General features: G+C 44.3%; 1 long non-coding RNA gene across 2 annotated transcripts; it reads right to left on the bottom strand.

The window, feature by feature from the left end:
• Positions 1–8,978: 8,978 nt before the first annotated feature.
• Positions 8,979–14,739, bottom strand: LOC138365802 (uncharacterized). Of its 2 annotated transcripts, none has more exons than XR_011229022.1 (3): positions 14,577–14,739; positions 11,336–11,537; positions 8,979–10,835 (listed from the first exon to the last, which is right to left on the bottom strand). It is a non-coding gene; the product is annotated as an uncharacterized lncRNA (long non-coding RNA). The 2 variants fall into 2 exon arrangements; XR_011229021.1 differs by lacking the exon at positions 14,577–14,739 and adding an exon at positions 14,357–14,566.
• Positions 14,740–15,000: the final 261 nt, after the last annotated feature.

The raw sequence follows: 15,000 nt of genomic DNA, 5'->3' as shown, positions 1-15,000 counted from the left end.
CATTCATAAAGTAACAATACGTTGCATAGGGGAAGATCTTTAATGTGCTTAGCTGCACGATCAATTAGGCTCCTCCCGGCACCACGATGAGGGAGGCAGCAGGTGGTCGCGAGGAGCTCGCTCTTCTCTTGGCTGGTGGCGTGAGGTTAAGACCTACTCTGTGGCTGTATCCCTACTCTCCTTCCTTCTCCTCTTACTTATTTCCCTTACCTGAAGTTCCTGTACCCTTAAGTTAAGTATTATATGGTGTAAGTGTGCCTACTCTGGTAGTAACGATTGGGGAGACCTGGGGATAGTATTTTGCCAGTGTTTGGGTACCCCTAAGTGTTGTGTTTTGTATTAGGGTCCCACGTGGTTTCACTACCCTAAGCTGCATCCAGCTTCAGTGCTTATCCAGTAGTACTTTACCCTAGCTTGTTATTAGTGTAAACCTTGTATCCTGCCTACGTGGACCAAGGCTGTTAACGTAAGATAGTGTGGTAAAGTTATTATTATTATTGTTATTGGTGTGAGTGTATATGGGGGGTTGTTAACGGGTTAATAAATAAGTACATGAATTACAGAGTATCTCTTCTTCCAAGGTGGGAGCGCAGTGATCAACCCTTAGACGAACATATTTGGTCTTGTAGCAAGTTATTACTACTGTGGATAGTTTATTTTGGGGGCCGGGCCTTTTAGCTCTCCCATATTTGATACTCTTGTCTTCTAACTACCTTTACCCCTTAATATTACCAGAACCCCATAGAAGCCCCACTCATATAATTTGTAACAGTTTCCATCTCCCTTGCCAGATGTAAGACGAATCTTGTACTCACAGAGCATTCAGGCTCTGTGCTTGTTGATCATTAAATAATATAATATTGAACTAGTTATCAGCTATTCTTAGAATTATTAAAGTAACTAGTAATGAATGTCGGTGAAGACTTATAATGATTGTGGCTGTACGATCAGTTAGGTATCTTCCCGGCAGCAGCTTGAGACAGCTGGAGGCTGGCTAGAGGTCTGCCTTCTGGGTCTGACTGCTGTGGTGTCTACACATTCCCTGTGGGCTCTGTTATCCTCCTTCTCTCCTCCCTTACCTTATTCTGTGTTTCTATTATACAAGCTAAGTATCTGTCTATGTACCGTGCTATTGGCTAGGTGTAGGTGTAGTTATTTGTGTAGACTAAGCCAGTGTTTTGGTATCCCTAAGTGTACTCTAGGGCGACTAGTAAAACCACGTGAGCTAAAGTTTACCAGGGCTTCCTTGAACCTTTACAAGTGCCCTTCAGGAAAGTAGTCTTTACCCTAGTTTGCAGTTGGAAACCTTGCATCCTGCTTATGTGGACCAATGTGTTTAACGTAAGGTAGAGTGGTAAAGTGTTTTATTGTATTCTGTATATGGGGGGTTATTAGAGGGTTTAATAAATAAGGATAAAGCTAGGATAATCTTTTCATCCTGTTTGGAGTGGAGTAGCTGATTACCTTAGACGGCAGACGTTTATTCTACCCGAACAACTATTCATTGCTGGGAATATTCTTCCCAGGGGGCCGGGGCCTACCTATCTCCACTATTTTAGGAACTCCTTTGACTTTAGCTATTGGCCCTACTCAGTACAACCATTTGCCCCCCATAACAAAGGCAAAAGTTTGACAGCGTTTCAATTTTTTTTTTTTTTTTTTTGAGATATATAAAGAGTTGTTACATTCTTGTACGGCCACTAGTACGCGTAGCGTTTCGGGCAGGTCCCTGGAATACGATCCCCTGCCGCGAAGAATCGTTTTTTCATCAAGTACACATTTTACTGTTGCGTTAAACAGAGGCTACAGTTAAGGAATTGCGCCCAGTAAATCCTCCCCGGCCAGGATACGAACCCATGACATAGTTGACTCTCGCAGTACCCTCATGGCTCTGGAGTCCTTTAATCCGGTCCATCCCATGGTAGTAGAAATTCAACATTGACTGTTTCTTATCTCCGGTAGATTTAAGACAGTGGAGTTTTGCTGGGTTCCCAGCCATATTTGAGTATCTTTAAATTAATGTGCGGACGCTGCCGCTAAGGAAGCTAACTGCACTTGTCCCATCTCCCGTAAAGGTATTCCTTATTCCGACTTTTACCCAGTTTTTCATTCCTCCTTCCTTGCCTGTTGGCAGGGTTGTTGGTCTTTTGTTATTGGTAACAAACTGCGTGCTCTTAAGAGTAGTGTGTCCCCGTGGCCTTCAACCTACCACCATAACCGGCAGTGGGAAACGGCTCTGGCGAGGTTGCGTATTGGCCATACACGCTTAACTCATGGACACGTAATGGAGTGCCGCCCTGCTCCTTATTGTCCAAACTTCATTGTCCCTCTTACGATCATGCATATCCTTGTTAAATGTCTTGACTTCCAGGACGAACGTATGTCTTGCTTCCCGACCGTTCCTCGCGGTCACTTGTCCCTTGATAGAATTCTTGGCGAATCAGATACATTTGATATCGTTTGCCATAGGCGTTTCTGTTCTCGTATTGGCATCCTTAGTGATATTTAGCGCCCTATAATTGTCTCACATCTTTAATGGTGCTACATAGCCTTCCCGGCTTGGTGCCTTCTTTTGATAATTACATTACATTACATTAGCCAGCCTCGCATACGCCGCCGTTGCTATTCTTTGGATGTGGGCTTCAGGAGACAGGTTAATTTGGCGTGATATCAACTCCTAGATCTTTCTGAAGTGTAATGTATGTAGAGCAGTAGTGTAGTGTAGTGTGTGCAGTGTAGTGTGTGCAGTGTAGCGTGTGTAGTGTAGTGCAGTGTATGTAGTGTAGTGCAGTGTATGTAGTGGAGTGCAGTGTATGTAGTGGAGTGCAGTGTATGTAGTGGAGTGCAGTGTATGTAGTGGAGTGCAGTGTATGTAGTGGAGTGCAGTGTATGTAGTGGAGTGCAGTGTATGTAGTGGAGTGCAGTGTATGTAGTGGAATCCAGTGTATGTAGTGGAGTGCAGTGTATGTAGTGGAGTGCAGTGTATGTAGTGTAGTACATCTAGTATAGTGAATGTAGTTTAGTGTGTCGTGTAGTGTATGCACTGTATAGTGTATGTAGTGTGTATATTGTACTTGAGAGTTGGAGGTCGACTATTACTATAGCAACATGTAAACATACTGTTCCTTGGCTACTCTCATGTTAATCAATGTACTCCCGTCAGTGACTGTACCTACACTGGTCAGTGGCTACTGTCACCCGCCAGTGACTGTACCTACACTGGTCAGTGGCTACTGTCACCCGTCAGTGACTGTACCTACACTGGTCAGTGGCTACTGTCACCCGCCAGTGACTGTACCTACACTGGTCAGTGGCTACTGTCACCCGTCAGTGACTGTACCTACACTGGTCAGTGGCTACTGTCACCCGTCAGTGACTGTACCTACACTGGTCAGTGACTACTGTCACCCGTCAGTGACTGTACCTACACTGGTCAGTGGCTACTGTCACCCGCCAGTGACTGTACCTACACTGGTCAGTGACTACTGTCACCCGCCAGTGACTGTACCTACACTGGTCAGTGGCTACTGTCACCCGTCAGTGACTGTACCTACACTGGTCAGTGGCTACTGTCACCCGTCAGTGACTGTACCTACACTGGTCAGTGGCTACTGTCACCCGCCAGTGACTGTACCTACACTGGTCAGTGGTTACTGTCACCCGCCAGTGACTGTACCTACACTGGTCAGTGGCTACTGTCACCCGCCAGTGACTGTACCTACACTGGTCAGTGGCTACTGTCACCCGCCAGTGACTGTACCTACACTGGTCAGTGACTACTGTCACCCGCCAGTGACTGTACCTACACTGGTCAGTGACTACTGTCACCCGTCAGTGACTGTACCTACACTGGTCAGTGGCTACTGTCACCCGCCAGTGACTGTACCTACACTGGTCAGTGGCTACTGTCACCCGCCAGTGACTGTACCTACACTGGTCAGTGGCTACTGTCACCCGCCAGTGACTGTACCTACACTGGTCAGTGGCTACTGTCACCCGCCAGTGACTGTACCTACACTGGTCAGTGGCTACTGTCACCCGCCAGTGACTGTACCTACACTGGTCAGTGGCTACTGTCACCCGCCAGTGACTGTACCTACACTGGTCAGTGGCTACTGTCACCCGCCAGTGACTGTACCTACACTGGTCAGTGGCTACTGTCACCCGCCAGTGACTGTACCTACACTGGTCAGTGGCTACTGTCACCCGCCAGTGACTGTACCTACACTGGTCAGTGGCTACTGTCACCCGCCAGTGACTGTACCTACACTGGTCAGTGGCTACTGTCACCCGCCAGTGACTGTACCTACACTGGTCAGTGGCTACTGTCACCCGCCAGTGACTGTACCTACACTGGTCAGTGGCTACTGTCACCCGTCAGTGACTGTATCTACACTGGTCAGTGGCTACTGTCACCCGCCAGTGACTGTACCTACACTGGCCAATGACTACTGTCACCCGCCAGTGACTGTACCTACACTGGTCAGTGGCTACTGTCACCCGCCAGTGACTGTACCTACACTGGTCAGTGGCTACTGTCACCCGCCAGTGACTGTACCTACACTGGTCAGTGGCTACTGTCACCCGCCAGTGACTGTACCTACACTGGTCAGTGGCTACTGTCACCCGCCAGTGACTGTACCTACACTGGTCAGTGGCTACTGTCACCCGCCAGTGACTGTACCTACACTGGTCAGTGGCTACTGTCACCCGCCAGTGACTGTACCTACACTGGTCAGTGGCTACTGTCACCCGCCAGTGACTGTACCTACACTGGTCAGTGGCTACTGTCACCCGCCAGTGACTGTACCTACACTGGTCAGTGGCTACTGTCACCCGCCAGTGACTGTACCTACACTGGTCAGTGGCTACTGTCACCCGTCAGTGACTGTATCTACACTGGTCAGTGGCTACTGTCACCCGCCAGTGACTGTACCTACACTGGTCAATGACTACTGTCACCCGCCAGTGACGTCAATCCAACATGATGGCAGCTGTATGTGTACAAACAATAGATTGAACTAGCCTACAGGTATTCCAATTTATATTGTCAAAGCTTCACTCCTGCACTACAAGAAACTATAGCTTGGGCTCACAGGAAAGCAATCACCCACATTCATACGATAGAAAGTACTGACGTATAATTTTATATATGCTTAAAACTGACTTTTTTTTGCAGGGATATTCTTGTGCGGGCCCTAAATCTTTGGCTGACCCACTAAGTGTTGCTTGTTTCTGTTTTATATAGGCGGAGTATGAGTATTTATGACTTATGTTTGCATCAGTAAGATTATGCCCAATGTGTCTTACAACTTCTGCTCTTTTAAATCACAGTTGAAATCTTATTTGGTTTGTAACTGTGCACTGTGTTAGATAAGGTACCCCTACTCAAATCTCTGAATATGCTAGATATTAAGTCACTGCACATCCTCTCATGTGTATTATATATATATATATATATATATATATATATATATATATATATATATATATATATATATATATATATATATATATATATATATATATATATATATATATATATATATATATATATATAACTGAAAACTCACCCCAGAAGTGACTCGAACCCATACTCCCAGAAGCAACGCAACTGGTATGTACAAGACGCCTTAATCCACTTGACCATCACGACCGGACAAAATGAGGTGATAGCCGAGGCTATTTGAACCACCCCACCGCCGGCACTCGGATAGTAATCTATCCGAGTGACTCGGGTTCGAGTCACTTCTGGGGTGTGAGTTTTCAGTTGCATATTGTCCTGGGGACCATTCAGGCTTGTTCGCATATATATATATATATATATATATATATATATATATATATATATATATATATATATATATATAAAGCGCTGAACTGTAATGCCAATCCTGACCTCAAAACCTTCATTGAAGGTTGTAACAGAACCCATGAGCACCACACCAGAAACAAATACCTTTTTGATATTCCAAAAGTACGACTTAATCAAACTAGAAATGCTCTACAAATCAAGGGACCCAGAATGTGGAATGACCTTCCCAACCATGTTAAAGACTGCACCTCTCTCAACCAGTTTAAGATAAAAACTAAGTACTACCTAATTAACTCCCTGTAACCTACCTTACCCCTATATTGTCAACCCATGTCTGTTATTTTTAAACAATGCTATTTGTCGACCTATTTGTATTTTTGCTGTTTTTCTGCCATGTTTCCCCCTTTTTTAGTTTTATATTTTCTCAACACATTTTATACTTTAATCTCAATTAGTATTAAGTTTTAGTCTTTTAGTGTTTTTCCTGCCCGAAACGCTTTGCGTAATAGTGGCTTTAGGCATTGTATGTACTAGCTCTATCTATAAATTCATTAATATTTGTATCACCCCTTGTATGTATGTACTTTACCTGAATAAACATCTGAATTTTTTAATTTTGAATAATGTTCCAGTGGGCTGTCAGGCATTTTCTGCAGTGCTGACATTTCCTCTCATCTTCTGGAACCTGCAAGCCTATTATTACTCATGCCCATGGGAATCCAAGCCTGATGCCGCGTAAGGGCCCTTCTGTTTTTCTATTGCTTCCTCTCATCAAAAAGAACTGAACTATATCTGTATTTACACCATAAAACATAATCCAGACGGAATGACTTTATAAGTGCGGAATTAGGTTGGGATACCGTTACTTCTGGCAAGTGACTGCAAGTAATCTCTCCCAACAGTGATCAATCCACTTGTATACTATATGGAACAAAAAGAGCTAGGATACACACTCTTTAACACTATATTGGTGAATGCTATAAATTTTACAATGCATGATATATACCTGGGGCAAATTGTAACTATATTACTCACTGATATTAGAATATATTCCCATACTTTACCCAAAGGCTAGTATAGCTGACTCCCATCACAGGTATAACCATTGACCACCCATCGTTTGAGATGAGGATATTTATTTTTTAATAATTTATACAAGAGTTCTTACATTCTTGTACAGCCACTAGCACGCATTGCGTTTCGGGCAAGTCCTTAATCCTAATTTTCACACACACACATTCCTAGTTAGCAACTATCTATCTCCCATGTACCTATATACTCCTAGGTAACAGGAGCATGAGGGTGAAAGAAACTTTGCCCATTTGTTTCCGCCTTCTGCCGGGGATCGAACCCACACTCTTAGGACTACGAACACCGAGCGCTGTCCACTCAGCCGTCAGGCCCCCATATTAGATGAACCTCACAGTTAGATTTTGAGCCGTACTCTGTAGTTCGCTATACGTGTACCAACGCTTATTTAATATGCATTATAAAAGTTCTCATGGTGTATTGGGTTCATAATAAACTAAATTAAAATAAACTCTTTTTAGCTGGCGCCTTATCGGTTATCAATATAATACAATGTGAATTGTTAACTGTATGAGCTGTATATATGGATGCGGTTCATATATCATTCGATATCATTTTACAAGCTTGGTTGATTACCGATGGGTCCGTATTCAAATGCCACTGTTTACCTAAGACAATCACTCAAACACAATTTGTGTATTTTAATTTAAAAAAGTACAGTATATGACGTTTCAGATCTATAATGTGGAATTTCTGTCACCCATTAGTTCTCAAATAACAAATAAATTATTTATTAGAGAAAATGGATCGATTATTATTAGTTATAGATAGGCTGCATCACTGCATGTCACCCTAGATCTCCACATAGCTAGGCTGAATGTCACCCTCAACCCTAAATAGCTAGACTGCATGTCACCCTAACCTCCCTATAGGTAGGCTGCATATCACCCCTAAACCTCAAATAGATAGACCGGATGTCACCCTATGATCCCAACATAGCTAGGCTGCAAGTCACCACTTTCCACTCACCACTTTAAAGTGTTAAGATCACACATAGATAAGCTGCATGTCACCCTGTGATCTCAAATAGCTAGACTGCATGTCACCCTAAGATGCCATATAGCTAGGCTACATGTTACATTATGATACCACATTGCTAGAATGTGTGTTACCCTATGATCTCCACATAGCTAGGCTGCGTATCACCCAATACGGCCACATAGCTAGGCTGCATGTTACCCTATAATCCCACATAGCTAGACTGAATGTCATCCTATGATGACACTTAAACTGTGTGTCACCCCTGTAAGGTCACATAGCTAGTCTGTGTGTCACCTTATGATGCCACATACTACAAATACTTTTCCAATGATTCAACCCGTTCTATTCACTCCGACACCTCCCTCCGTAACTGCTGAGCCCCCCTCCACATGACCCCCTTCCCCACCAGTGTCTCCAGACTTCTTAATCAGCCCTCGATCCATATTGTCGGACACCTCCCTTAGGCTTCTCCCCACCTTAACGTGCTGTACTCTTAAAAATACAGAAAATGTACAACCTCTCCTACATTATTTCCCTCCCCGTATACATGTTCCCTCCCCATAGCAACTGCCCCTCCTGCCCCCCCCCCCTCTCTCCCTCACCCTGTACCTCACTCTTCAGTGAGCGGCGCGGTCAGTCCCTCCGTTGCCTGGTGTGAGTGAGAGGGTGTGAAACAGCCGTGAGCCAGTGTCTATATATTGTCCAGTTTACTGTGTACTCTGCTTTAACTTTAACACGCGGACACTACCCCAAGTTCCGTGTACACTTTCTGTAGTGCAGTTGCCACCATGATGCCCCCAGCTGGTCTCCCGTAAGTTTATCTCTGGTGTGTTTTGACCGTGGGAGCTTCAACAACACTTACCATGTGCGGGTTTTCTGCTTACCTTGACAAATATTGGGTTGTGTTCCTGCCTCTAGCCCTCTACCACATGCACGCTGGGGTGTAGAGTTCTAATGAATATACCAAAGTACTAAAGAAACAAAAATAATAATTGTAATAATAAAAATTACTAATAATATGTATATAATCATAAAATGATAGGATTATTTTAAGCAACAATTTTTCTGACCAGGGGGAGAAAGATACTGGCAGTATGGGGCGTTAAAGTTTATTGAAGATTAAATTCTGCAGAACATGTAAATGTGTAAAGTTCAAATATAAAGTAAGTAATTATATAAAGTTTATATTAAACACGGTTTATATTATAGGCTTATAACAAAGTTGATATTATTAAACTTAATATTGAACATGTAAATATATAAAGTTTCAAAATATATAATTTAAGGACTATATAACGTTTATATTAAAATATATAAAGTAAATATATAAAGTAAGAATTAACAGTAACAATTCCAAGGACTAGATTTAACTTAAAAGGTACACCCGTAGTAAGTATGAGACCTTAGCCTATAGTGACATGGAAACTAATTCTGCAGAAACCTAAAGGTTAACTGGTACTAGAATTAAGGCCGAGTGCAAATGTGTAGTAATTATATAACACTAGGATATAACAGGCAGGACACAAAGAATAACTAATAAGTGAGAGACCACATAACACGTAATGTACCCGGCCAAGAGGCCGTAAAAGACCTAATGGATAAGGAGAAGGGGGTGTGACTACAAGTAGGGCTTACTAGCACCTAGACTGGGCAAAGTATTAGCTGCGGACAGCGGGACACTTGGGGACCGGCGCTGCACCCCCCTTCCCACATGCAGTGGGGAGACAATCGGGACAACTGTGCAAAGCATGACGGGGGTACAAAAGCAGCCGCTTGCAAAGGGGGGGAGGGTGGGGTTTTGCGAGGGCAGCGGCGAGGGCAGGCGGAGTGAGGCAGAGCCCCAGTGTGCGCCCGTATTTATACAGGCCCCAAACTGCCCGCGCAACGCGCTGCGCAATTGTTTCTTTCTCCCCCGCCAGAAAAATCCCCGCTTGCGATCAAGCAGTGACCATTTTCTGACCAGGGGGAGAAAGATACTGGCAGTATGGGGCGTTAAAGTTTATTGAAGATTAAATTCTGCAGAACATGTAAATGTGTAAAGTTCAAATATAAAGTAAGTAATTATATAAAGTTTATATTAAACACGGTTTATATTATAGGCTTATAACAAAGTTGATATTATTAAACTTAATATTGAACATGTAAATATATAAAGTTTCAAAATATATAATTTAAGGACTATATAACGTTTATATTAAAATATATAAAGTAAATATATAAAGTAAGAATTAACAGTAACAATTCCAAGGACTAGATTTAACTTAAAAGGTACACCCGTAGTAAGTATGAGACCTTAGCCTATAGTGACATGGAAACTAATTCTGCAGAAACCTAAAGGTTAACTGGTACTAGAATTAAGGCCGAGTGCAAATGTGTAGTAATTATATAACACTAGGATATAACAGGCAGGACACAAAGAATAACTAATAAGCGAGAGACCACATAACACGTAATGTACCCGGCCAAGAGGCCGTAAAAGACCTAATGGATAAGGAGAAGGGGGTGTGACTACAAGTAGGGCTTACTAGCACCTAGACTGGGCAAAGTATTAGCTGCGGACAGCGGGACACTTGGGGACCGGCGCTGCACCCCCACCGCAGGCCAGCGGCCGGACCCCCCCCCGAAGGGCGAGTGCCAGCTGGCCGCGTGAGGCACTCAATGTAGCAGAGCAACAACGTCCCGTCTGACGTAGGATGTGAGCACTACTCTTCCGCCTGCCGTTTGCCATTATTTCTGATGTGGCGAGCCCGTCCCGAGACAGCTGGGTGCGGAGCGTAGTCATCTGAAGTCAAGCCTAGCGCCGAGAGGGCAGCGCGTAGGATCCTGGAGAAATCTCGCCTGGTGACAGGAGCGCTTGTAGGATCCGAAGAGTGTTGATTCCTGACCATGTAAGCGATACCTGGTCCAGTCGGAGCGTCGATTTTTTGTCGCGTAGCTCACCTCCCCCGGGCTGAAAGATATAAGGCAGTAAGGGTGGGCAGAAGCGGCGTGCAGTGTTATCATGACAGGCAAGAGCACAGACGAGAGGGAAACCCTAGCTGAATCAATACGGAGACGAAAAACGGGGGAGGGAGCCCGGCAACAGGAATTAAGAGAAACCTTAATTAACAATCCTGGATGAATAAAGAGCATCCGAATAATTATACTGTAGCAATGAAGGGGGGCTAACAAATCTAAGAATCTTCCAGCAAACGGAAGGGGGAAGTACCTTTGCTAAGAGCAAAGGTGGGAGAAAACCGGGAGAACAGCAAGGAGGCACAAAGCAACTATAACAGGGTAAGACGAAACACTATAAATCTTGAATATAAACAATACATATACCAAGAAAGGGTATAACAACTAAGCAACATATACATAAACAATAAAATGGAATAAGAACCAATTCTTAAAGCCAAATCTATAACATGCTTGTGTCCTAATCGGATGTAGAATGTGAGCGGGGAACATTACCCTTGGTCTCTATCCCATCTCTGCCTCCAGACGGGTGATTGGGCTGGATAGAAGCCAAGGAGTCTGCCTTGAGTGGCCGCTGAGTGTAGTCTTGTGTTGTCAATGAGCGTCTGCGAGCCGCAGCTAGTACGCCGTGAACTTCGGCAACATCTTTAGAACAGGAGCAAAGTGAAATCGACGGCAGGGAGCTGCCATTCAGTAACTGTAATAGGGATAATAATAAGAATACAATGTCGTAAATAATCGTACAATGAAGAATACAATGTAATATCGTAAATAACAGATGACGGCAAGTGCCGCAGAATGGAAGAAATTAAGAAAGCAACACCAAACCATAATAACAATTTATATTTTAATAAAATGATACTGGAATGACAGTAACGGACGGAGTAATATTAATACTGCCATATGGCCCAGCAAATAAAGAGAAGATAATAGTAATAACGTAGGCCCTGGGCGGCTGCATCCCGGCACCGCTGCGTGCGTTGATGGTGATCAGAGGAATATCCGGCTCGCGTTCTCTTCCTCGCCGCAGTAGGGTGTGAAGGGGGGGGGGGGTTCCGGCTTGTCGTGGCTGCGAATAAAGGGAACAGAAGAAACCGGCATTGAGCGCCAAGCGGGCAGAGCGCAGTGGAAGGAATAGCGGTTGGAGGTAAGGGGGCCCTAACCTAATGATAGAAGAGGTAAAATTAAATAGAATACTATTACGTAGTAGGAAACAACAATGGCGAAGGAACAAGAAGAGTAAAATAGCCCAGAAGGCCGGATGGCCAAAGAACGTTAGCGACCTATGGCCAACAGCATGCTGGCTGCGCTGGCCAACCAGAAGCTGGCCGACGTCATGCTAACTGACTGGCTTGAGCTTGCCGAAAGGAAGGCCGAATGGCCAGTTTTTTGCATGACACCGTGCGCGAGGCCATGCTAAACTTCTCGGTAGCATCCAAATGTAACTTAATGTACTGTCGATACGATGAAGAATGGGAGGTCAGATATAATGCACAAAATTCAGAATAGAATATATAATGAGGGAAACGAGTGTAATAGGACGAAATAACCGGAGGAGAAAAAAAAAATTTTGGGGGGGGGGGGGCCACCCGAATGCACTGCAACTAGCGTACCTTAGCTGAAAATAACTTAAAGGCACAGAGGCAAAGGTATAGATTAATACAAATCCTAATTGATAGTCCCTTAATAACAAATTGAACGTGAAACTTAAACAGAGTAAATTGCGGGAGAAAAATTTTTCCGTAATAAATACAAATCAAATTGCGAGCCCAACAATAACAAAATTAACAGACACGCAGACGTAGGAGGAACCGATAAGCCGCGGCTCGCGCACCGCTAGCCATACCTAAACATACCTAGACAGGAAGGGGAGAAGCATAAAGGTAGCCCAGCAAAAGACTAGTAATTAGTAACTCTGCAAATAGCACATCCTGGCTGACTTAATAATTTACTTAGTAACTCTGCAAATAGCACATCCTGGCTGACTTCTTAATAATTTACTTAGTAACTCTGCAAATAGCACATCCTGGCTGACTTTACGTAATGACGTAAGGCAAGGAAAATGAACAAACATACTGAACACAGCAACGCAAAATTAAACATGCGACAGGAGCAAAGCATCAACTGTCGGAGTAAATTAAGGTAGGCTGTTTAGGAAAAGGAATCCGTGGTAATCTGAAAGCAGGAGGCATGTTAGTGCTGAAATGTAGAACGTAATTAAGAGGAAGGGCCAGGCCTCTGGACAACATATCGTTAAATATACGACGTTCCCGACGACGCTTCGACGCCGCCATCTGCTGGAGTGTACCGTGCCCCAGGCAACGTGGGGGCCACCCCCCTGTCCAGGTCACCTGAATAGGGCAAGTCATGGCACGTGAAGTCTGCAGGTACAAAATAAGGGTATACAATCGGCGTGCATATATAACCATTTTTACATTAAGAGAACGGAGGGAAAGCATAACAAATATAACCTGATAAGTAACGTGAATAAACTGCAAGAGCCAAGCGTAAATACTGTAACCACTGAGGAAACTAAACTGCAAAGCTAAGCATAAACTACTGTAACTACCGATGAAACTAGGCAAAAATGCAGGGCCAGGAGACGTGAAGCTAAAATAAGGGCCCGCGAATACTGCAAATAGCACATCCTGTCTGACTTAATAATTCTTAGGAACACTACAAATAGCACATCCTGGCTGACTTTACTTAATAATTTACTTAGTAACTCTGCAACTAGCACTGCCTGTCTGACTTTACTTAATAAATTACTTGGTAACTCTGCAAATAGCACATCCTGGCTGTCTTTACTTGATGACGTAAGGCAGGGTAAAAGTGGGCAGCATACTGGACACAGCAACGCAAAAATAAACATGCGACATGAGCAACGCATCAACTGTCGGAGTAAATTAAGGAGGCTGATTGGGAAAGAAAGTCCGAGGTAACCTGAAACAGGAGGCATGTTAGCGCCGAGATGTAGAACATAATTATGAATAGGGCAAGGCATGGCACGTGGTATCTGCAAGTACAAAATAAGGGTATACAAACGGCGTGGATATATAGCCATATTACATTAAGGGAACGGAGGAGATGCATAACATAAATATAACCAAATAAGCGACGTGAATAACTGCAAGAGCCAAACGAAAGTACTGCAACTACTGAGGAAACTAGGCAAACTGTGCTAATATAACATAATTACAATTAATACAATTATAACAAATAATTATAAATTGCAAAACAAAGTATGCTCAAAATAAAGCTGGACTATAATTCGTTAGAGAAACGGGATTAACACTTGTAAGTTTCCACAGTCGGTGGCTGTGGAAACGTTCCGGGCTACACCGGCAGATGAAACGTCTGGATAAACCAGCGGCCTGGGGGGGGGGGGGGGCCCCACTGTGACTTCCGGGCTACCAGGCAGACAACACGTCTGGATAAACCAGCGGCCTGAAAGACCACATATTTATATGGCCAATGTAAATAAGATACCTGAATAACATCGCCAGCTTAACTCACCACAGGAAGAACGTCGGCTGGACATGAACCCCCGAGCGCAGACAGCGAAGACGGCAGCGGCTATGACAACCTTCGTGGCTACATTGGGCAGACAAAACGTCTGGAGAAACCAGCGGCCTGGGGGGCCGCAGTAGATTCCGGGCTACACCGGCAGACAACACGTCTGGATAAACCCGCGGCCAGAAAGGCCGTGTATTTATAAGACCAATATAAATAATACCTGTAGAACATCGTCGGCTTAACTCATCGCAGGAAGGACGTCGGCTTAACTCATCGCAGGAAGGACGTCGGCTTAACTCATCGCAGGAAGGACGTCGGCTTAACTCACCGCAGGAAGGACGTCGGCTTAACTCATCGCAGGAAGGACGTCGGCTTAACTCATCGCAGGTTTTGCGAGGGCAGCGGCGAGGGCAGGCGGAGTGAGGCAGAGCCCCAGTGTGCGCCCGTATTTATACAGGCCCCAAACTGCCCGCGCAACGCGCTGCGCAATTGTTTCTTTCTCCCCCGCCAGAAAAATCCCCGCTTGCGATCAAGCAGTGACCATATTCTGCAGTATGTGCTTACATACGGTTTCAGCTCCTAAAGCCCACCTTTAGCTCACTTGCGGATACCGTACTAGAACTTTTTAGTTTATCTTTATTTAC

This window comes from Procambarus clarkii, chromosome 18 (assembly GCF_040958095.1).
Source record: "Procambarus clarkii isolate CNS0578487 chromosome 18, FALCON_Pclarkii_2.0, whole genome shotgun sequence".
NCBI classification, from domain to species: Eukaryota; Metazoa; Arthropoda; class Malacostraca; order Decapoda; family Cambaridae; genus Procambarus; species Procambarus clarkii.
This window is presented reverse-complemented; position numbering and strand designations above follow the sequence as displayed.